Consider the following 24,527-nt stretch of genomic DNA (forward strand, 5'->3'; position numbering starts at 1 on the left):
ATATTGTAAAATATTGTAAAATAAATAGTAGTATTATTTATTTATTCACTGAAGAATACTCTCAATCCTTTTAATATATAAAATACAAATTGCAGCTCTACATTTTTACCTGATGTACTGACAGAAATACCAAGAACATAGAAAACTTGTTAAGATCCTTTAGCTGCAAATGCAAAAGTAACCACTCAGTGAAGATATGCCTCGGGATTTCTGAACATTTAAGCAAAACATCGCTTGCAGTCTGAAACAGTTGGAAAATGACTGAAAATTCAAATGATGACACCATATTTTCCCATGAAAATTCTTTCCTTATTAGTCACTGCTACTGGATTTGCCATAGTTAAATTACTGTAGTCATTCTCTAAATTTGTAAATATTCCCAACTCTTATAAATATTTTAATAACTCTTAGGAATTTTTTATTTCTGTGAATTGTGGCATCAGAGGAATATATGCTTTTGCTAAAGAAGTCTTGAATTCCTTTCTACAAAGAGATGCCAGCAAGATAAGAAATTGGGTTTTTTAACAGCCTACATAGCTCTGTTTTTTGTGGATTCTAGAAAAAAAAGGCTATTTCATCCGTGTTTGCAATGAACCAGTCCAAAAAAGGTCAGTATCTCAGAGAGCTTTCTGGCAGAGGTTTTCAATTTAGTTTTCAATTTAGTTTTCCTTTTAAACGTTGTTTTAACCTCAAAAGCACTACCTTTCCCTTGTGAGCCTTTCCCAGGGTTCCCATCATGGAGCCCTGCAGCTTCCTCAGCAATGCAGGTGGCACTGCACTCTGCTGTGTCGTGCCATGCTATATCACAGAATCCCCCTGAGAGCTCTCATGCATTTTTGCATGACTGGTAGCTCTGCATGGAAATTTTAGGGAGCTCTCGTGGCAGCACCACCCTAGATACAGCTGCTCCCATCCTCAGAATGGTTTAGAAATCTTCCCAGCAATCTTTCAGACTTTTAAAAAAAATTTAATTTTTTTTTTTTTTTTTTTTTTTTTTTATTCCATCGTTATTTAATTTTGTTGTGTGCATTTAACCAGGCACTGGCACAGGTTGCCCAGAGAGATTGTGAAGTCACCATCCCAGGAGAAATTAAAAAGCCATCTGGACACAGATGTCATCCTGGGCAACTGGCTCTCCATAGACTCTCCCCCCATGCATGAGCCAGGGGAGGACCAGCCACCTCCTCCCAGCCCAAATAAAGCAAAGGCCAGCTCGTGGCCCAGGGAGATGGCCATGAGAGAGAGCCAAGAGATCTATCATGGCTGGTGATGGCAATTTTAACATTAACACCCATCTGCAAGGAATCAGTCAGACATAGGCAGTGATTCTCCACTCTGCAATTTTGATTATAAGTAACCGTTCAAGTCTTTTTCATATAGTTGATGTGACAGGTCAGTTACTGCAGATGTTAATGTTTAGTGCTCTTATTTCAAAATCAGGTTGTCTGCCACAACAGGTCTGTATTATTCCCCTTTGGTGATGTAGACCAGGACCCTTTTAAATCAATCAATTATAAAAAGAATATTTTCCTGTGCCCTGTACTAAAGGAAATGTATTCTAACTCAATGCAAAAGGGATAAAACTATTAAAAAGAGATTTCCTAGTCTGGAGAAGGCTCTTGGGCTTCATTCAGTCTTACATTACAGTATTTTATGCTGAAATATAAACTTTGTTTCAGGAAATTACTAAATTCAATAGGACAGAGTCCATAAGTAGGACTGAACAAGGAGTAGAACTCGTTTTGGTGTGTCCTCCTTAGCAGTACTGACTAAACTCTTCATTTTCTAAAGCTGTGTTTGTAGTCCAAAATGCAGGGCATCGGGCAGTTGCCATGTGAAACACAGCATGGCATGACACACTGGGAAATTACTAATGGGGCACTGTCTTGTGATGCTCAGGGTTTGTCCATAGTCAAAACTTGTACTTCCACTGAGACTCCCATCCAGAGGGGACAAGTAACCCATGGGAAGTGCAGAGGGGAGAAGATGAGAGCAGAAGGGCTGGGCCCAGCCAAAAACAACTCAGTCCTATCACTCCCAGGTGATCTCCAAAACATGGAATGGAAACAGTCCTGTAGATGTGCACCACCAACAGCCCAAAAATGTGATAAAAGAATGGCAGAGCCAGGGCAGCCTTTCCCACAGCATCAAGCACTCTGCCTTTGAAAAGGAATGGACACAAACAGGTGAAGTGCAATGGAGGGCTGGTGTTGAGAAGCTACTATTACAAAGCCTGAAATAAAATTTAAAATTTTATTTTAATAGAAAGTAGAAAGAATTGAATGTTATTCAGTGCAATGTTAATCAAAATATAGAAAAAATTGTTATTAAAATGCACGGTTTATGCTGAATGCATTTAATAAAAAAAGTGACTCAGCTTTCTGGAGGAAAAGTCTTTATATTAATCACTGATATTCCCTGCAGGGGGAAAAAACCTCAAACAGACAGCAGTTACAAGACAGAGCTAAAGCTCTATTAAATGGGTTTAACCTCTTAATATTGGGCTTTTTCTGGCCACCAAGAACCGAGCCATGTGGGAAGACTCCGAAAGTATTTGCCTAGCGTGAGTATTAGGAGATAGTAGAGAACAGGCATATCTTCATAGTGAATTTTTTTCAAACTTAACACAAGCTAATTGTGGAAGTAACAACTCTGAGATTGAGTTACAGAGTTAGTAAAGATATTTTTGAGATATTAGTTAGTAAAGATGTAAAAATCAAAATAGTGATGTTTTCAACTGTAAAGTTACTACAAAAAATTTGAAAGCTCCCACTCAATGAGTGGGAAAACAATCAAGAACTAAACCTAAGAATGGTCCAGCATCTTGTGGATGCATTTGATCATACATTGTGAATCATACAATGTGCCTAATTTCACAATGACATTGGCTCCAATATAAAATACATATTTTCTGTTAATGAAATTTATTCTAATGCTAAAGTGGAATTAAGTTACCTGTGTGATAATATGTTTGTCCTGCTGGTTGTAATTTTCTCTGTATTGGTCCCCCCTCACCAAAGGATGATTTATCTCAATTTCACTGTCATCTTTTTAATGAAGTTAGCCAAGATCCAAGTATTAAATTTCAGAGAGCACACAGGCTGACCATTTGGAGGTCTAAGCTCTTTAAACAGCCTGTTCCTTTTTGGGGCAAACCTTTTTATTAAAGATTTATTTTCTCTGGCCTTTGAGAATTACCATCAATTTGAAAGTTTTTCTAAGGCTATTCCCTGGGAAAGAGAGAAGTGGAATCAATCTTTGCTGCTGCAGACCTGTTTCTTGTGATATAGTTATCAGGCAACCTTTAAAGAAATTAGATTGTAGTCAGGTTTCAGACACAGCCATATTATATAAATTTTTTTCAATGTGACTACAGTTTGGTTTATTTTGGATCTGTTCAAAATGGCACAATTAATCTACCAGTTATAAGGGTGGGAAAAGGCTGCTGCTGCATGCTGCAGAGCAAGCTGCACATGGGGGTGAAGGAAGAACAATCCCATGGAGCAGCGTCTGGTTTGGCTGGCCCGTTTGGCTGATGCAGCTCTAACCAAGTTCCTGCTCTTCAGCCTTGGGTGTCTTCACAGTCTTGGCATTTTCTGAACCATTTCCTGAGATGAAAAGAGACCTGCAAATATGGATCCAAGAACACTGCTTCTACCCCAAGCACTTTTTTGATCTGACAATTTAATTGTCACTGGCAGCTCATGGGCCATTTTCAGAGGCCCTCTCTTCAGTGTTTTTCAGGCCAAATATTAAAAATAAAATATTTTCTCAAAATTTAAATTATTTTTAATGCTGTATCATAGGGTTAGAGAATGGTTTGGGTTGGAAAGGACCTTTAAAGGCAACTTAGTACAAGCCTCCTACCATGGGCAGGGGAACTTTCCACTAGACCAGGTTGCTCAAAGCCCTGTCCAGCCCAGACTTGAATACTTCCCAGAATGGGGCATTCACAGCTTCTCTGGCCAACCTGTCCCTGTGCCTCACCACCCTCACAGTGAAGAATTTCTTCCAAATATCTAATCCAGATCTAGTCTATTTCAGTTTAAAGACATTTGCCCTTGTTGTATCACTACATGCTCTTATCAGAAGTCCCTCTCCAGCTCTTTTGTAGGCCCTGTTGGGCACTGGAAGATGTTCTAAGGCCTTCCAAGGACTTCCTAGATCCATCTCTTCTCCAAGATGAGCAACCCTAGTTCTCTCAGCATGTCCTCATAGGAGTGGTGCTCCAACCCTCTGATCACGTTTATGGCCTTTCTCTGGACTGAATCCAACAGTTCCACATCTTTCCTGTGCTGGGAATGCCAAAGCTGGATAACAAACTCCAGGTGGGTTCCCACAAGAGTGAAGTAGCGGGGCAGAATCACCTCCCTTGACCTCCTGGCAACATTTCTTTGGATGTAGCTCAGGATATGGTTGTGTTTCTGGGCTGCGGAGGTGCATGGCTGGCTCATGTTGAGCTTCTCACCAACCAATGAGGCAATAGCTGAGGTTTTGAAAAGTGTATAGCTTCTCTGAACACAAGACACACATCAATTGGTCATTAATTAGATCCCTGAATTAACTTTTGTTATAAATGGCTTTCCCTGATTTATGAACACAGCAAATTTGGGGTTTTTTTCTGCTTACTCTGAGTATGTTTTTACAGTGCAGTCTGGGGTCTTGAAAATTAAACATTTTAGATCAGTTTGTGTGAATATTAGATTCAAAATTTGACTATCTTGAAAGAAGAGGAAGTTTTCCTGTGATTCTTTGACTGCCCATAATTTCTGAGGCTGGTTTGGTTTTTTTGTTTGTTTGTTTGTTGTTTTTGTTTGTTTGTTTGTTTGTTTTAAATTTTTTTTTGGTTCCACTTCAACCGCTCTCCCAGACTCTAAACCAGCTGTCTCTGATTCCTGTGGAGTATCCAACTGAAAAGAGACAGTTTGACAACTGCAGTTCAGCCTCCCACATCTCTATCCCATCTTTGCCAGTCTGCTCCAACAGCCCCAGAATGTTTTATATGCCCTTGGTTGCACCTCTGGAACCTGCCATTGTCTCTTCTAGAAAATTTAGGATGGGCTGCAAAGCTGGGAGAGGTAGTAAAAGGCTTTTTAATGGAACCCAGCTACAGGTAGCAGTCCTGATCAACAGCAGTGGGTCCCTTTACCTTACACAGGAAAAAAACAAAAAACAAACAAAAAAAACCCAAACAAAACAAAACAAAACAAAACAAAAAAACCAACATCAACTGAATTATGTGGTGGGTACCCCTCAGCCCTGCAGGAATATCCTTCACTTTTGTTTTTCACCTACTGTTGTCTTTACAGATCAGATCAGTTGGAGCCATGCTAGCATAGAAAGCCAATGAGGAAAACACAGATTTTCAGTAGTATTTGGTATTTCTTTTCATCATCTGACAAACAGAGAAGGTGCTTGCAAATTCCCTCAAAATAAAATGAAATAATTTTGATGTTTAAGAACTATGTTAAATAACTTTTTAGGCTGACTGCTCTGGAGGTGAAATAATGAATTTGACATTTAAGGATAATGATAGCAATGGCTGTGCTCAGTTACTGAAACTGAGAAGGCATTTGCTTTATTGACAGAGGACTAACAGCTTTATTCATATTCATTCCAAGTCAGAGGCAAGTATCCTATGATAAGTAGCTCAATAGTACCCATCCCAATTTATAATAAGAAACTGTTAATCATACATGACACTCCCTGATGTAGAACTGAAGATTTATAGTGCAGAGAATACATGAGGATATTAAAATCTTTCACAGCGAGCCGAGGAGGAGGTAGACAGAGGATACTTACTTAAATGTTAATTATGAATTTTCCACATCAACACACCTTTTCCACTTCTTGCCACTGCATATTGAAATACCACAGGATACTTCAAATCATCATTTTAATTTTGTAAATTTAGCACAGTTCTGAGTATTTTTAATGTCTTCTCTAGATAAAAGATCATAAATCTTCCAGATGAAAATTCTATCCAAACAGACAATTAAATTATTTCAATTATTTTGACACCACTGGGCTAACTCTTTTGAATAACCCTTTTTCTAATTCTGATGTATGATGCAGACAGAGGATGAGGGAAAGAGGGGTTTTTCTTCTTCCTCTTGGAAACAGAAGAAGATGGATTTGTTGAAGCCTGTGGGAAGAGGGGAGAGAGCTTTCTGTGATAAAGATGGAGGAGACCACCCTGTGGTTAGTGAAAATTTTGTACCCAAGCATGGGGTACATATCATCACAGGAAAGACTTGGCCTGAAGAAAAAGTGAGCAGGAGAGTAGTCAATAAGCAGATTCATGTACTTGCAGTATTTCTAGTAGAAATTGAGTCCTTTCAGAAATGGCAAGAGAGAGATTTGAGCAGTTATTGAATTTACGTAGTGGATTTTGTATAGCTGGAATCTGAATTTCTATGACTTTCACAGGGTGGCAACAAAGCCACTGCATTACTCTGAAAAGTAAAATAACATCCTCTAAAATGCTGGTCAGGAAAAGGACTTCTCAGAAGTTTTCTAGGGGAAAAATTCTGGAGCAAGCAACTATTGTAAAGCTGGAAAGTAAAACTTGTTCTGAAGGCATAATGCTAAATAGAGCAGGCTTCAGAGTTGGAGTCTTATGGCTGATGTATTAAAAACCAAAAACAAACAAGCAAAACAAACCAAACAGAGAACAACAAAACCCCAACAATAACAAAAGGTGTTTTCCTTAATAATGGCATCTGGACAAATCTCTCTTCTAAGTGGATTCTCCAGTGTCTAGTAATGTAGGAGCTCCCACTGCAGACCTCCCCAAATGGCCTGTGCAGCTAGCTGTTTTCACAGACTTTGCAAGAGCCTAATTTCTCTGTTTGCTAGACCTTTGTTAAACCTAAATGAAAGCAGACAGCAAACTTCACGTTCTCATTTCTTTTGCACTGAAAGCTTTTTAGACATGTATCTAGAAAAGCCTTAATTTGAACATTTCTTTTAATGGAACCTGGTAATGATGTTTTCTGGTAATAAAATTTCTTCATCTCACTTACGAGCCTGCTAGTGATTCCATTTGTCATTTGCATTTTGAGAGGCTATATTTTGTCTGACTTCTGACACATTTTAATGTGGTCTGAACTCACAAAATTTTGGCCTCACATACTAGGAAAATCAGGACCTTGGAGAGATGGCAAATCAAACACAGAATCAGTCAACAAATTTGAAGTTTTGGTTTATGTTCATATAAAAATTAAATGTTAAAAAAAAGGAGGAAAGTCATGAAGCCTGTGAGGTAGGAAAAATACCTATTAGTAAGAGTGGTAGAATTTAGACTGTGGTAATTTCATCAGGCACAACCCTTATGTAGACTTTTTGGTAGGCTCTACATCGCAGTCTAAGCATGGTCAGGCTCCAGTTTAGGTTTTTTTGAGATTATATTTGCCTACAGCATCTCTAAACCAAAGGTCTGTTTCTGGGTGTTTGATTATCCAGACCAGTGTCTACTACACACTTCCAACATAAGGCTTTATTTCATGGCAGGGATGGAGAACACTTCTGTTCCCAGCTCAGTTGTTTTAAAAAAAAAGTACAGGACAGTTTCCAATTCCTGATTATTTCAGGCATCTCTCACCCTCATGGATTATGGGTAAGTATTCTTCATGTATAAAAAGATTAGGGTACAGTTAAATATTAACAACCATCTGCACTCTGTTGCTTTTAGGTCAAAACAAGAGCACAGCTTTATTCCTTGGCTTAATGGGTGAAGGACAGTGATTGTTGAAACTTTTTGTATATGGTTAATGTGAGGAATCCTAAACCACAGACTCATGAGAAGATTTAGGTTAAAAAGTGTGAAATGTTATGCAAAGCCCCTCTGAATGGTCCAGGCAGAGCAAGTGGACAGTGTATGTTCAGCAGCATAAACCTGTGCCTGGATCTTTGGTGTCCCAGACCCTGCAGGCTTTGACAGCAAGAGTGCCTCAGCCAGAAATTCAGGGTAGAGTTCGTAATGCATTGCTCAGCCCAGGGGAAGTAATGTGTGCTACCAATGTTTCCACGAGCTTCTTAGCAATGTATCATCACGTTACCTCTGGAGAAGGCTGCAGGCTGGTGTGTCAGGTCAAGTAAAACTGCAATGCCATCTTAAGGTGGTGATTTCCTTCTGAATAGGGAGCTGCAAGATGCAGGGCAGGGGTTGCACTGTGCCATGTCCCTCGCCCCGTGCCATGCTCCTGCTCACACTGCACTCACGTTGCTGGCCACACAGTCACAAGGCTTGAAAATGATGGCCTGGGGTAAAGAGCCACAGCAGCTTGACTCATAAAGAGATACATTTCTTTAACTAAACAGCTCAAAAACCAGGCTCAGATGATTGTCTGGTGACTACTGTCACCAAATTATGAAGGAAAGGAAGGAATTGATGTTATTTTTGTCACAGTGAACTATTAACCTTATACATGTAACTGGTCATCACTAAATGCTGGGAATATTTAAGGGTTACCTTGAGAAAAAATGTTTGAGTGTCCAATAACTTTTTCCTTTGAACTGATGTCATTTGGATTCAGAGAAGAGAGAACAAAAATGAAAAGGGTAGGGTTATTTTTACAGCCAGAAATATGGTATTTTAATTTTAATTAGGTGAAGAAATTGAGGAGATGCTTAGAGAGATGGAGGAATAAAGGGTAAGAAAGGACAGAGACAAAAGAACTATCAGGCATAATGTTCAGAGAAATAGTTATACCTGTAATACTGTGTAATTATTAAAAATACATTGTCCCATAATGATGCCAATAGGACTTGGCATCATCTGCTCCTTAGCTTTTGTGACAAAATAGTAAAAGCTGCTCATATTTTTCTTAAAGTATTATATGACTGAAAATGGTCCAGTAAAAATGAATTTCATTAACTCTTTGAGGAATAATGTGGCACCAGGCACAGGTAGCTTCCTCCAGAGAACAGAGACAGGCTTTGGGGGACTATGACAGAGAAATTCGAGTGAAATCTTGACCAAAACTGCAAAAGAAGTCTGTGAGTTGGGTTATTATTGTAATGAAACTGCCATTTTTCCCATAGAACAGCACAATGGAAGGTCTCCTTTGTTTTCCCAGAGGGAAGTTGCTGTGCCCCTGAGAAGGAGAAAAAAGCATCTCTCTAAGTAACTTCAGTCAAATCAAATCCAACAGCAAATAAATTTGCAAGCAGTGACGTGTGACATGAAGTTTTCACACGGTATTTAATTAGAAACTAAATTTATGGTCTAGCTGTTACACAGAAATAACATCCTAATTCATTTAAAAGCTTAATTGAAAGTCACTTCAAAGGATTCCAGCATTCCTTTCTCAAAATATTTAAGAGTCTGTGTCATTAGGCATTGTAAAAAATGTTTTAAATCTTTTTTCACAATCCCATGCGTCCCAAGCCTGATTGTAGTTTCATTACTAAATCATCAAGGACAGAAATGAGTCTCTGGGATAAAAATTCCCCTTAAGGTTTTATGGGTTACTGATTATATACATACCAAGACCATTCTACTATGTGTTTAAAAGAAATAATAAATTTTTGCTGATCTCTTTGTAGAAGCTAGAGCACATTTAACTTTCCTTAAGGAGAGGTATATTGTAAAAACAAGGCTGGCACTGGTTATTTAATGCTTCATAAGCATAAAGCTGGGCCAGCTCACTTTCCTTTGAAACTCAGTTTTGGTGCTTGGACTTTTTGTTTTGTTTTGTCCTTCCTCATTGAGGTGTCAGACACCTCAGCTGTTCTCTGTAGGCATTTTTGGGCAGCCCAGCTGAGAAGGGTCATTGCTGTGGCTGTTTGAGATCTCTTGAAAGATCTGATGCTTTCAACACCACTTTTGGGAAATAACTCTCCAAGACTTTCTTAGCTGTAGGGTTTTTGGACTCAGTCTGGGGAAAGGCAGCACTGGAAGATTCAGGTCCCATGAACTTTAACAGGCACAGAGAATGAGTGACACCTCCCAGAAGCAGCAAAATAGAGCAACTGGGAAGAGGACAGACAGCTAGGAGTAGTTTAGTTGGAAGGAACCCTCTGGAAATCATCTAGTATTTCTATTAACAAGAGGTTGCAGGATGATGCGCCTCCTATGGCTGCTCTGGCATAGAAATCCTCACAATCATCTGCTGAAAAATTATTTCCACCATGACCCTGAGAAGCATTTCAAAAATCTTTCTCTTCAGGGAAAGAGTTGTGGCCAAGTGGCTTTAAGCAATCATGTTTCATAAAGCTGTTGAAAATACATACTGAACTTATACAGAAAACAAACTGACAGAGAATCAGTCAAAATATATCAACAGTTGCATATATTTTAATTCCTTATATATTTTTGGTTTTTTTGATTTTTTGGTGGTTTTTTTTTTTTTTGTTGCACTTGAAATTTGTCTCAAAATGTAGGAAGGCCAGACGAAATTCACAGAGAGGCCCACTGAGCTCTGTTCAGCTGGGTCTGCCCATATTTGCTGTCACCCAGCACTGCTGACAGAAGTATCCCATCAAACTGTTTCCTGATCTGGTGGATTTTCCCCAATTCAGAAACAGATCTTTTACATCCACTTTGGAGTCTGCACTAGAAAAGCAAGAACAACTTGTTCAGGGAGAAAGTAGTTATTTTGCACACTTCATTATTATTCATAGATTGATGTGTGTGTCTTAGAAAAGGGCAGTGGAGATTGTGGAGGGTCTGGAACACAAGTGTTACAAGTGCAGCTGAGGGAGCTGGGGTTGTTTTGTCTGACAAAAAAGGAGGCTCAGGGGGGACCTTATCACTCTCTATAACCTGAAAGGAGGGTGTAGTGAGCAGGGTGTGTGTCAGTCTCTTCTCTCAGGTAGCAAGTGCTGGGATGAGAGGAAATGGCCTCAAGTTGCACTAGAGGATGTTTAGATTGGATATTAGGAAAAAATTCTTCATGGCAGAGGTGGACCTGGTAGTGCTAGGCTGAGCAGTTGGAACTGATGATCTGAAAGGTCTTTTCCAGTCTAAATGATCCCATGATTTATGTGGATGCACTAAGATAAAAGTCACATGAAGCACCACAGACCAATTAATTGCTCTAAAAGCACTGAGTGATGAACTGGGTTGCAACTTTCCAATGCAAAACTTCTATTTCTGGAAGAAGAAAAATTTAACTTTATTTGAAAACCTGCCCATACAGCATAATCCTAGAACCAGTCCCCAGACAAGTATTTCTCTGCAGAAATGATTGTGCTGCATCCCTCCGGTGATAAATATGAGAGGCCCAGCCCAAGGGGGAAGGAGAGATGACAAACAGCCTAATAAAGTACTCATCCTGAATAATTCATTGGATTAAAAATGGAAAGCAATGTATGCATTTAATAAATTGTGTTTGTATTAATTATATGGATAAAAATGAACAGGTCCTGTACAGTCTCCCTGAATCTGTTGGTCAGTGCTGGAGCAATGCAGGAGTGACGCCAAGGCAATGCCAAAGCAGTTGCTGCCAGGTGGTGCCAGGCCAGTTCAGGCTTGGTACCAGCTCATGCTGGGCAATGCTGGGCAACACTGCAGTGATGCAAGGCATTGCCAGAGTGGTGACAGGGCAGCCAAGCAGCACTTGGCAGGTGCTGCCAACTCAGTGCCAGGGCAATGACCAGCAGTGCCAGGTGGTGACAAGTTGCCAGGGTGATGCCAACTGGTGCCGGGTGGTACCTGGTGCTGCTGGGCATTGCAGTGGTGCTGGGCAATTCCAGGGAAAAGTCAGGCAATGCAGGTGTGGCCTGAGTGGTGCCAGGGCAGCATCAGAGCAATGCCAGGGCGATACTGGGTGGTGTGAGGGCAATGACAGCTCGGTGCCAGTATGATGCCAGATTGGTGCTAGGACAATGCCGCGGATCCAGGGCGGTGCCGGGGGTGCCAGGTCAGTGGCAGGGTGGTGCCAGGGCAGTGCCAGGGCAGTGCCGGGGGTAGCAGGGCGGTGGCAGGGAGGTGCCGGGGATGCCAGGGCAGTGCCAGGTCGGTGCCCGGGCAGTGCCAGGGGTAGCAGGGAGGTGGCAGGGTGGTGCCGGGGGTGCCAGGGTGGTGCCAGGGCAGTGCCGGGGGTGGCAAGGCGGTGCCGGGCAGTGGCAGGGCGGTGGCAGAGCGGTGCCGGGGGTGCCAGGGCGGTGCCAGGTCGGTGGCAGGGCGGTGCCGGGGGTGCCAGGGCGGTGCCGGGGGTGCCAGGGCAGTACCAGGGCGGTGCCGGGGGTGCCAGGGCGGTGCCGGGGGTGCCAGGGCAGTACCAGGGCGGTGCCGGGGGTGCCAGGGCGGTGCCGGGGGTGCCAGGGCAGTACCAGGGCGGTGCCGGGGGTGCCAGGGCAGTACCAGGGCGGTGCCGGGGGTGCCGTCCCTGCGTACTGGAGCAGCGGAGGCGGCCGGCGGTGCGATGGCGCCACCTGGCGCCGCGCTGCCGCTACCGCAGGCGCGGTGTCTCCGCGCCCGCCCGCGGAGGAAGCGCCGCCCCCCGGCCGGGCCGCGGCTGAGCGCGGAGCTGAGCGAGGGGCGAGCACCGCGCTGCCAGCGGCACCTCCGACAAACGACGGTAAAGCGTGAAGGGAGCCAAAGCAAGCCCGGCAGCTCTTGTACTGTCAATGAAATTAGAAATTATTTACAGTGGTAAAACAACAGTCCAGTAAAAATGTGCAGCAAAATTTACTGTGTTTTCAAGCTTTGTTATTCTATTACTTTGAAGACTTAATCTTCACTGTCCCAAATAATTTTTTCCCCTTCTGAACCTATCCTTAGAAGTGCTGTGGTTGTTTAGATGTATGCAGCCCATCTACCCCATGGAAAAAACTTTTTCATTATGTATAGCTATACGTTTGTTGCATTTGGTCTTTGGCTTTTTTTCCCCCTTGATTTGGTTCTGAGTTTTAATTAATTGTTTTTTAGGTCTATGAAATCAATTTTTTGTCCAAAAATCAGAGTGCAGGAATGGAGGTACCAGTTGCTGTGGTGGGGTTGCATTGCCTCAAAAGCTAGTGATGCTTCAGAGCTGTTGGTTTCTGTGTGCCCCCTTGTTTTGGGATGATGCTTGAACAAAGTGACTCACAGTCCTTTGGATGCTCACTGCAGCATCTGCATTTTTTGAAAGATCAAATGTAGTTTATGCCATGTCCTACATTTTTCCTGTTATCACCTTTGTCCACTTGGAATTTATATTCATTGTATGTTCAGGGCAGAGCCAAGGCTGTTAAAGATTACTCTCTACATTTTCAATTTCCTGAATTTGTTAAAGCAATTTACTTCCCAGTCTGCTTAGCCTTATTTTCCAAGGAGGCCTGTTGTGAGGCATCTTTATGCAGACCATGCAACCTAAAGATATGGGGGCTTCTCCTCCATGCAGAGTGCTTTCTATCCACCTGTCATTCCTCTCCCACCTTGGCTGACCTTGGCCTCTCTATTTGAGGACCACCTTGTCCTCCTTTGCTGATGCTCCTCCACATTACTAGAGGAAAGGTGGATTTTGAGACATGAGTGTATTATGCAGAGCAAGGATCAAGCCTCCTGAACTACTACAGATGCCAGCATGGAAAACTGCAAACTCATAAATCTCCTGTCCCACCCTGTGGGGGATGTGATTACTGTAATTGTTAGGGGTGTTGTGAAGATCACAGGAGGAGAACATGTGGAGAGAGGATCCAGGATCAAGTAGATGAATATTACCTCGAGGAAAGTATAAAAAAAATTGAGGACTCTTTTCAAAAGCCATTTGTCTACAAGGACCAAGAAAAGCAAGCCAAGTGTGTCTCCCCTCCAAGGTCATTTACCACAACTCCAGGTGTGAGATGGAAGAGCAGCAGAGCAAGGAAAGATAGTTATATCCAGATGAAGTCAGAGATGGAGCAGAATTGCAACCACGGGATGGCAGCATGGGCAGACCCCCAACAACATGGAATAGGGGCTAAGGGAGAGGATGACAAGTCAGGCAATGTTCATGGTGAAGATCATCTTGTTTGATGAAGACAATGCCGCTGTGGACGGTAATGATCTCCTGTTGGATGTCTAGATGGAAATTACATTGTCCTCAGAAAGCTGCCTGTTCTGTAAGTCTCAATTCCTGGGCAAGCCAAGAGAACACAAGTCCACCAGGGAAGTGCTCAACATTGCCTTGTGTTCACAGATCTGCTGTGAATTTCCTCAGGATCCTGAAGGTGTCAGATCAGCTGATTTTTAGGGACAATTTACAGTTTGGGAGAGGAGTGCAGCAGTAATGTTCAGCCAGAGGCCAGGGGGCATGGTCATTTGGGGCTGTGTCCATCACCTCCGTCTCCGAGGCACTGAGCAATACCTGACACAACCTTTCCCCTGAGACTGGAGAATGCCAGTGTCCAGAAAGTCTTGTCCCTGGGTGCCCTCTAATGTCCCCACTGACCCCTATCACTATCTCCAAGCCTGTCCCGAGCTAATCTCTCCTAACACCTTTCCTAATCTAATCTAAATAGCTGCTGGCAAACCCACTGATTCTGACTGTTAGTTCTCCAGCCTCTCTGCTCCATCTGGCTGCTCACACAAGGCTGTCCCCTTTCTACTGGTGGAAGAGCCTTACTGCCAGGGCAGAAATCACATGTCCCTGGGCACGGTGAGAGTTAGTGGCTTTCCAGATGACAGAGGTAGGACTTAGAGCATAGCATGGAAGTAGTGCATCATCATCGTACCTGGACAAGAGATACATGTTCTGATGCTGAGATAAAGCCTGTACATGTGTGGAAGAAGATCACATGCATCCAAAACAAGGTTTGTAGCTTGTTCAAACATTGAGTGCCCCTGCAAACCTTGAAAGGCTGGATAGGAAGCAAGACATTGCCACCAAAGACTCATCTAGGAGACTATATTAGGGAAATTAAGCACAGTACAAATTCTTTTTCTTTCTTTCTTTCTTTCTTTCTTTCTTTCTTTCTTTCTTTCTTTCTTTCTGGGGTAAAAATAATAGAATGCTTAATTTGTTTGATTTATCGTTTCACTGTATATTTTCATAGAAACACATGAACATATTTTCATATGTTCATATTCCTCATTCTAGAAAACAGTGCTAATATTGTTTTGCTGTAGAATTTTTCAGCTATTTTAGATATCGTTGTTAAGTTTCTCCTCATCAAAACTCCCACAGAGCAAAACCTTTAATTATTGAACTTTTGCATGTCTGGGGTAGGTTTTAAGTAAATTCAATGCAAAACTGCTTCAGATATTTGAATGGTGAAAATATCAAGAGCAACAACAAATCTCAGATATTCTCTCTGCATGATTGGGTCAATTAGTTGAAAAAGCCCTAATTAACACACAGTGTCTTCCATCTCACTCAGCTCCTGTCTTGGGTTCTCTAATTGCCTGAGAAAAAGTGTCTACACTGAGCAGCTGCGACATGGAGGGGAGAAATCAGAAATGACACAAATTCAGTACTCCACTGCTTGCAGGTAAACAGGAGGCCGACTCACCATGCCACACTAATGAGTCCAATTATCGACTGAAACACATCCGGATTGCCATGCTCCTTTTTGCAGTTTGCAGGGCGGTGGGGTCGTGTAACCCAGCTCAATTCAACAGGAAGAAAACTTCCCCTGCTCCCAGCCCAACACATCTAATGCTCCCCACAAGGCTGCATTTGTCACCAATTAGGATGACACCTGACAAAGCAAACCCTTCCAGCAATGATCTGTTTTCCATTTGCCATGCTGCAGTAGTTTGTAACAAAACTTACCCAGAGAAATTAACATTGATGTTAGGCTGCCATGGAAAACTTGTTGAATCATAATTAACGTGTTAATATGGATTGCCCGAGTGATTTTTTGTAACAAACAATTCCATCCTTTGAAATAAATAGGTTGGATCTTTCTCAATGGAATCAATATACCTCTTTCTCCACTCCAAGGTAAAAATCTACCTTCAAAGGCAAAAATCCCCTTGTTACAAGCTATTACCTTGAAGAGGACTATTAAAATATACTGTAGAAAATCTGAAAGGAATTTCTGACTGTCTGCACAATGCTGTGGTCCTGCAGTAAACTTGACTTGAATGAGGCTCTTTCAGCTCACCAAAATTGGGGCCAATTTTCTTCCCAAGGACTTCTTTTCCTTTGCACTTACCCCCTGCCTTGGAAGGACTATAGCTGCAGTCCCACAGGCAACCAGGTCTGTGGTTTCAGGGACCAGGAAGATTTGATAGGTATTCACAAAAGCATTTAAGCTTACTTGTGTGGGTCTATCCAAACACTAGAATTAACTTTTTTAATTCAAAGAGCTAATGTTTCATGGGTGGAAATGCCTTGAAACATCAGTTGCATAATCTGTCAATGAGGAGAAAATAGATGCAATAAATATTTGACAGAATATGCTAAGGATGTTTACTCACACTTCTGCAATCACTTCCAGTTAATTTCAGGAGGATCCTGGACATTTGGAAACTGGATTAGCCTACTGGCAGTGCTCTTCAGGGCAACTTTTACCCAGAAATCATTTCCAGACTTAGTTTTCTGGATAAAAAAATGCACCACAATGAACAAATATGCACCCAGCACCATACAGTCAGCCCAGAGTGAATCATTTTTCACAGCAAGAAATTATTGAAATTTGAGAAGATTATGGATCACAGGAAAAGGGCATTTCTATAAATAATTAGATTAGAACCAACAAATATGAAACTTATTTTGAAAAATGTGGCTGTTTATGGGATGTGATCTGTGGTTGCAGCTAAAAGAAATGTTCAGAGACAGATTTCAAAAGCAATGTGCACTTTTCAACCTCTTTGTGCCAAGATAAAAAGCCTAGGTTTTGGGTTAGAGCAGAAGCCACATTTTTTAATGTAAATAGGCATTGTAGGGGACATAGCACCAAGAGGGCTTTATGCAGAGGACCCTGAGATAAAAATAGCCAGGAAACTGGCTAATTTTTTTATGCAACATCTAATGGTTCTCTCATACTTAGGAATGGCCAGACTGAGATGGACATACAGTGGAGTGGTGCACAGCCTGTTGGCTCCTACTGTAGCACTGGTGCAACTTGGGCTGGACAAGGATGCTCCTCAGCCTGGTGGAACAGGGTCACAGAGGGAACCAGGGAGCCCCAAGACTGAGGATATGCCTCAGATGAATCTCAGTGGAGCATCAGGATGAAGTATCCCTGCCTCCCTGCATGGGAGGGCACTCCCATGGGCAGTGGGCAAGCAGGGCACTCTGGCCTGAGCTATGCACACTCTACAGCACAGGCATGGCCCAGCTGGGACCAGGCTCAAAGCACCAGGACCACACAAAGGGGTGACTTGTAAGGAGGAGCTCATCCATGCTAACACAGCATGTCCATAAATCCAGCAGGCACAGGATGCCTCTTTGGTCAGTGTTCAGGGCCAGGTACTTAGCTGGTTTGAACCAGCACAACTGTTATGGCATTTGTGGAGTCATGCAGATTTAAAGCAGCTGAAGACACAGCCCAGTTATCAGCAAGTAACCACATTCTGAGGCTGTCATTTCAGCCTGAATAAAATATGAGTGGCTTATGTGACAATTAGAGTTTTCTCGTTAGAGCGATGGCCTCATGAAGCCTCATTTCCCTCTGATATAATGCACATTACATTGCACCTGCTTACCAAACACATAGGCCTGCCTGAGCTGTCACTGCTGCCACTTCGTGTGCTTTTTTTCTCAGCTCTGACTCTGATCTTTTCCTGTCATGCCTTCACTATTGCTTTTCCAGTTGCAGCCACAGTGCTGTGCTGTGCAGTGCTGCCCAACCTGCCTTCCATCACAGACTCTCCCCACTGCTTTGGGAGAGGCCACCTGAGGTCCTGATGAGAATGCAGAGGTATCCCTGGGGCACCAGTTAAATACAGGTGCAGGCACAGCACAGGAGTGCAGCCCCTAGGTACTCAGGCAACCTGAAGACCTCAAGCTACTTTACACCTTTGTGGCACCCGCCCTGAGAGATTTTAACTGTTCCTTACCCGTAAGCTAAACATCTGGGCATGCTGCAGCCAGAGATTTGAAGTGCAACCTCTTTTTTATTAGAACAGCAAATCTCAGCAAATAGCTTTCTGCTCCTCTCTGGAAAGTAAGACAATCACACTTCAGAGCTCAAGGCTTGCACTCGTTTTCCCCACAGTGTTTTCAGCATCACAGTCTGGACATCACTGCATTTACTGTGTTATCCATCTCTCAATGCACATACTTGCCTACACTTGTTCGCCCTTTTTTGCACCATCTGGCAATCCCTGGTACACTCCATCACTTTACCACCCAGGAAAGCAAAGAAGGAAAAGATAAGGAGCACAAACGTGCTCTATGGGTTCATATTAATTATGCATAGCTTAATCACTTGATTTCATTGTTGCAACATTTCTATAATAAGTCTATACTGAATCATTCAGAATGTTTTCCTTAAGCACAATAGCTCTATACCCACCTGTGAAGAAAGGCAAGCAGGTGTGCAGACCTACTTCAGGCAACCGGCTCCAGCTGGGATTACTCACCTCTCTACCACCCACAGCTACACGAGAGCAGGATGTGCCTCTCTTGAGTGGCTTGGTAGTCAGTGTTTCTATCTTAACTGATTTGTGTCTTAAAGTTTAGAAGCAATTCAAGGAAAACTGCACTCTGATCAATGGGAAGCAGAGATTGAAAGGAAAAGGTACTGTGGCTGCCAGTAGTGTGCTCATAACACTTGTGGTTAGAGGGGCTCTTCTGTGGGGTTAGTTGCCTTTTTGAGAGGAGCTTCTCTCTTCCTGTGCCCTGGGCTGACTCCCCTCTTCTCCTAGTTACTTCCCTTATGTTCCTACATTTTTTTAGGCTTTATCTCTTCTTTAAATGCTCCTTTTCTAAGTGAGTCCTGGAACAACAGTTAAAAAATTCTGATACTTGTGTGCCATAACTCTTCCTGTTTTGTTTCTGTCCTAATTTTTTTTTACCTGATTCCTCTCCTGTTCTCATGCATTTGAATCCTAAGGCCTCTTGAGGATAAGGCCAAGTTCTTTGTGAGATGCTGGAACAGTGACTTTCTATTAGGAAGGCATTGTTCTAACATATGAAAGAGATGATGATGTTGTTTCATGTACTTTATGACTTATTGCACTTATTGCTTGCACAACTAATGATTACTTGGTGTGTGGTTAATTAAGGAATGTTCAAAGTTGGTTCCTCTTGTTGTGTTTGTAAAATATCCAAAATATGAGTTTGTCTGAATGATTCCAAACCAGAGACTGCAGAAATGAGGCTTGTATCAGCTTAAGAAAGGAGGAAATTCTCAGATAGAGTTGCAATGCATTAATCAAATTTTTAAAAAGTCCTAGAAGGGGAAATTGTCATTTAAATGATTCCTAGTTATTCTGGAAATGCCTAATTAGGGTATACAGCTATGTGATTTATTGTGTCCTGTACCATAAGGTTTCCAAATCATGGTGGAAATCCTCACAGGAAATGGTGATATGTTCCAGAGAGCAGAATTTTTGTTTCTGTGTTACTTGCAATTATAGAAAAAATTGTGAAGAGCATGATGCTTTTCAATTAAACACATATTTGACATATGTAAGGTCCCATATTCAAATAGAGGATTAAGAAGAACCAAAAGGGTTGTGTTGTGGTTTTGGTTTTGTTATATGGTGAAAAGATTCTGGAGAGGTTTGAATCTGAGAACTGATGCTTTCTCCAAGTTTTTCCTCTCTCTGCCTTAAAGTACAGGATAGTTGCCTTTGGAAAGTAAAACTCAAGATCAGCAGCTGTGAAGGGTTTGGTTCTTAGGGTGCTATAGTGCTTTGTCTCATGTTTGCCTTTTGAGGAACTGGAGGTAGTACTGGCAGCAGAGTGGTGAACCAGAACCACTGGGGCAATGTCTGGGCCCTCATCTCATGTGGTTGAGTGAGGAGAAAAGACATACCCGAGCAATGGGTAGGAAAGTAAGAGTGCACCCTTTTGCTGCTGCAGCCTGCTATGGTGGCAGGTGTCTTGCAAGATGTGTTGGATATGTAATTAGGATGAGAGTTCTTTATACTGCAAGTTGTGAAGGTGTATGCATCCTTTTCGTAGAGCACCTATTGATTTTTGGGTAGGATTTGCTACCAAACATCTTGATATACTTCTGTACAGCCCTTCCTGTCTTCTGACTTATATTGCTACAATTGATTCCTGTTAATGGTATTTCTGCTCCTGTACAAGTAATGTGTTCTTGATGCCTCTTTCTGGAAGTGTGTATCCACTTTAATCCTAACAATCTCTGCACTGGAAGTAAGAGTCACTAACATTAAACAGACACAGAGGAAACCCCAGAAGTGGAACAGTTTCTTCCCTGTGTAATGGAAAGTTATAACAGATTGAGAGAGGGAACATTTGAACTGGCAAAGAAAAATAATTAGTCCAACCAAAATAGCATTTTGGTTTTCATTTTCATTTTCTTTTCATTTTCTCCCAGTGTCTTCTCCCCTGAAGTTGGGAAAAAGGCCCATTTCAAAAAGGAAATTGCACAGTATGTCCTTTTGAAGCTCTTGGTGGCAGTGAAGTGTCACAAATATTTCAGTGCAGAAACTGCGACTGGATTCTGAACATCGGGTTGAGAGTGGACTCTGAGGATGTGAAACATGAATTTCCCTGTGCTGGCCAGAGGCTCCACTGTTATTCTTCTCCATTGTTTACACCAGCTGCCTTTAAATGTCACACTGGGGATTTGTCTGTGGATTGTTTGATCAGTTTTTACTTAGATAGATGGTTCAGTAATTAAGATAACCAAAAGCAAAGTATACGTTACACTGAAATCCCTGCAGCTTTGCTGTATGCAGTTGCAGCCCCTCACCTCTCTGTACATCTTTTTGGATTAGTGTTGAAGCTGTTGAAATGTACCTGATATAATTCACAGCATGATCCTTTGAGAATAGGAACACTAACTTTTTCCCCCCTCCTTTCTTACCAGGGATGTAAATGACTGAATACCTCTGTTTTGCTAAGGAAAAGTTAATGCCATATAATCAGAGTACAGATGTGCTGTCAGCAAACACAAGGAAGCGCCAAGGTGCTCATCCAAGTGTTTTTCCAGCTGTTTAGTGAGGTGAGAGATGAAAAGTGTAGGGCTTTGGCTGCAAACTGGCCAGCAGCTGCCTACCATGCACTGCTAGCTGCAGCTTGGTAAATATTCCCATTCCCCATCTTCCTTGTCTTGATGGTTGCTGCTGATAGCTGCTGACAGATAATTAAAGCTGCTTGGTATAACACTGCCTGCAAGTGTCTGTAGAAGTGGAGTGGAAGAAAGTGGAAGTTTCACCTAGGGAGATTAGAGGGGAGGAGATCTTTTATGAAGACAGATGAATTCAAATGCAAATGTGTTTACAGAAAACTTGTAAAATGCTGTTTTCAAAATAGATAGATAGCATCTTGACCTATGATAAGGATTTCCAGTTTATATTTATTAGAGAAAGAGGCTTCCCCCCCTCTTCCATCTCCAAGATGGAAATTTCCTAGTGCTGCCAAACAAGATCAGTCAGTTGTGATTTATGTTTTGCATTTATCATTTTGTAGACTTTGTTCAAAAACATAATTATTACTTAAATTACACAAACAAGACAATTCATTTCTTCTATTGGCTAATATTGTGATACTCTTATTTTTAATGGGTTTCTGAGTCACTTCTGATGTTTCTATGCTTTTTTATTTGTTACTTGTAACTCAGGTTGCTCCATGGCCTTTGGCAGTGCAGATGGTTTTCCTTCTGCACATCACCATGCTGCTGAACATACCTTACCTTTTCCTCTCTCTTGAAGGTTGGCATAAGGCAGTAAATAATTACTGGCTCAATCCCCATTCTTTACTTATGTGGAAAAGCAAACTATTTTGAGGATGTTGCCACAGTAGTCAGTGAGCCAATGTGATCTAAGTGCTGCAGAGGTGAGGACTGTGGGCCTGAATCTTAATGCTTTCCTAGGCACACCTAAGGTTTCTTCTGTTTATGCACTCATTTGGGCTTGTTCATGTATTATCCTATTAGTTCCTGCTGTTTGCTTCCAAGGGATCACTGCCTGGACCTATAGGCCCTTTCCTGCATCCAGGTACCCTACTACTTCTGCTTGCAACTGACCAGGACAATTGTAAACTTGCAGGTACAGTGATGGGGCTGAAACACAGGTACCTTTCCACGGACAAAATTACAGTTAATCTTTGGTTTTCTTTTTATTTCCACTTACCTTTCCCCTTGCTTTTGTGACCTCCTCTCCAGAGGGAAAGCAGCACTTTGCATTTCTGTGTTCAGGTGAACACCTTCTTCACTAAATATTTCAGGGAACCTTTAAAAGCTCCAGACTGTCAGCAGAGTTTACTCTCTTGGGGCAGCTGGAGTGCCTGTTTTTCACACACATCTGGTGGGCAGCTTAGCACAGTCAAATCCTGCCCAGTAAATTTGGTGTTATGGGGTGGCTTAGCAGAAGCTCACACAATAACGAGGGTTGCTGGCTTAAACAGGCCTCTCTTAGATTGAGCTGTTCTGCTGGAAATACCTCATACTTTTCCTGGAAAAGCCTAAGAAAAGCTGTGTGGCAATCAAGGCCTGGTCATCCCACACCCCTTTTGTCCTCAGCAGAATACACAGCCTGGTCTGCCCTGTTGCATTCTCCTCTTGGTAATCCTGCTGCAGAAGGAAACATGGTCTGGCATGTACCAGAGGGCTGGTGAAAATGTAGAGGTGACAAAGATACCACAACAAACACCCTGCCCTGAGGGGTGCAGAAAGCCAAGGGATTATTGCAGGAGGCAGCACTGTCCAGTGTGCTGTGAGCTGTGGTGGGCAGTGGGGACAGGCGGGCTCTGCTGATGCACAGCTCCACGGGAGTGGGAGCAGCTGCTTGGCTGGCGGGCAAGATGCTGTCTGTATTGTCAACATGATGCTGTTAACAAGGGAAATTATTTCTTTTATGTGTGGATGGGAGCAAACTCTGGTCCAGGAAAGTGCTTGCATAGCGGTGCCCCTGGCAGCTGGTGGTGTCACTGCCTGCTCCAGAGACTGCAGTGACCCCAGAGCAAACACCTCAGGAGCTGAGCCCAGAAAGTGAGTGTTGTCTAGTGTGGGTTTGCTTTGAGCACAGCTGTGATACAGCAGGGCAAAGATTCATTCCATGGTGACTCCTCTCCATGATCCCTCCCAAGTGCAAAGGGAAGGATTTGGTGTTTCAGGGGTTTAGAAAATTAGACCTTATGCACAGTTATGTCATGTCTTCAAACAAAGAATGGAAATGTTTAGAAAGTTAACTTGGTGTGTAAAGTTATTAAATGCTACTAAGAAATAGAAACAGAACTGGCAGAGCTGAGGTGTGCTTGTACATGCCTGCATTCTTTTTTTTTTTTTTTTTAATTAGAAGCACCTTGTGTATTGACAACATTTAAATGATATTCTGCTTGGGGCTTATTTTGAGGAATCATACCAATAGCAAATCACATTAACAGATTTGCCAAGCATGGCAGTATTACAACTTGTCTTAAGGTAAGTGTTGGATCTGTATGTGAGGTCTAGAAATAGTCTGGCATGGTAAAAGGAATGTTGAGTCAAAGAGCTCTGTTTTAACAGTCAACGAAGATAGCTTTTCTCAACTGCTTCTCCCCTCCTAAATAACTGTGTCCCTCATAGTAATTGTTCCAATTCTGTTCTGTGAATTGTGACTATGGAGTTAATGAAAGTTGAAATGGGAGCTAGAGAATGAAGTACAGTTTTGAACACCCATATTAAGGTAGAATTAAATAGTGGGACCAGAAAGTGATATCTCTGCTCACAATGAGTAGCATCCTCCTTCTGTGCTAGCCTCATTGGAGAAAAAGGGGCTACAGAGACTCAAGTTCCATTTAATATTAATTACTCTATCAACAGTCTAGTCTAGGATTAAAAGCAGAATTAAGTTTTAATGGAGTATAAACACTTTAAGGGTTTTCCTTTTTTTTCAAATTTGTTCCTTTCCTGAAAAAAAAGGAAATAAGTGCTTAATGCAAATGTGGGACTGGGTAGCACACAGCATGAGTGAAAGGATGATTTAGGTGAGCAAATGAATTTTCAAATAGAAGGAGAGGAGATGGATGACAAGAGAAGTTAAACAAATAGCACATAATTAATTCTCACAATTTTACCTAATGCTTTGTGACATGGCTGTCACTAACATTGTCAGAAGCTATAAGTGAAATGGGATTAAAAAAAATTCCAGGCAGCAGTAATCTCACTTTATTGGAAGAATGTTTTTCTAAGATGCATGTCCCTGGCTGTATGCAGCTCAAACACACATGAAAGAGGAGCTTAAAAAGCTCAAGTTGTTCTGTAGTGACTTTCACCTTAGATCACGCCTCTCATTTCAACTAGCCACATACAACCCATATGATTTTTAAAATTGTATTTTTATGTGACTACTCTCCATGACACTGTCTACAATTATGAAAAGTCTGCTGAAGCATCTATCAGTTTTACGAATTCATTTATAGATACACCATTGGAATTTTTTCCCCTATTTGAAAGCATTTGTTTTCCCTGCTAACACACCTGAGACTGACAGTGTCTACAGAGCAGAGATTAGCTTGTGTTTTTTTATTTAGTATTTCCCCCCAACC

The sequence above is a fragment of the Vidua chalybeata genome, chromosome 1 (genome assembly GCF_026979565.1).
Source record: "Vidua chalybeata isolate OUT-0048 chromosome 1, bVidCha1 merged haplotype, whole genome shotgun sequence".
Taxonomy (NCBI): Eukaryota; Metazoa; Chordata; class Aves; order Passeriformes; family Viduidae; genus Vidua; species Vidua chalybeata.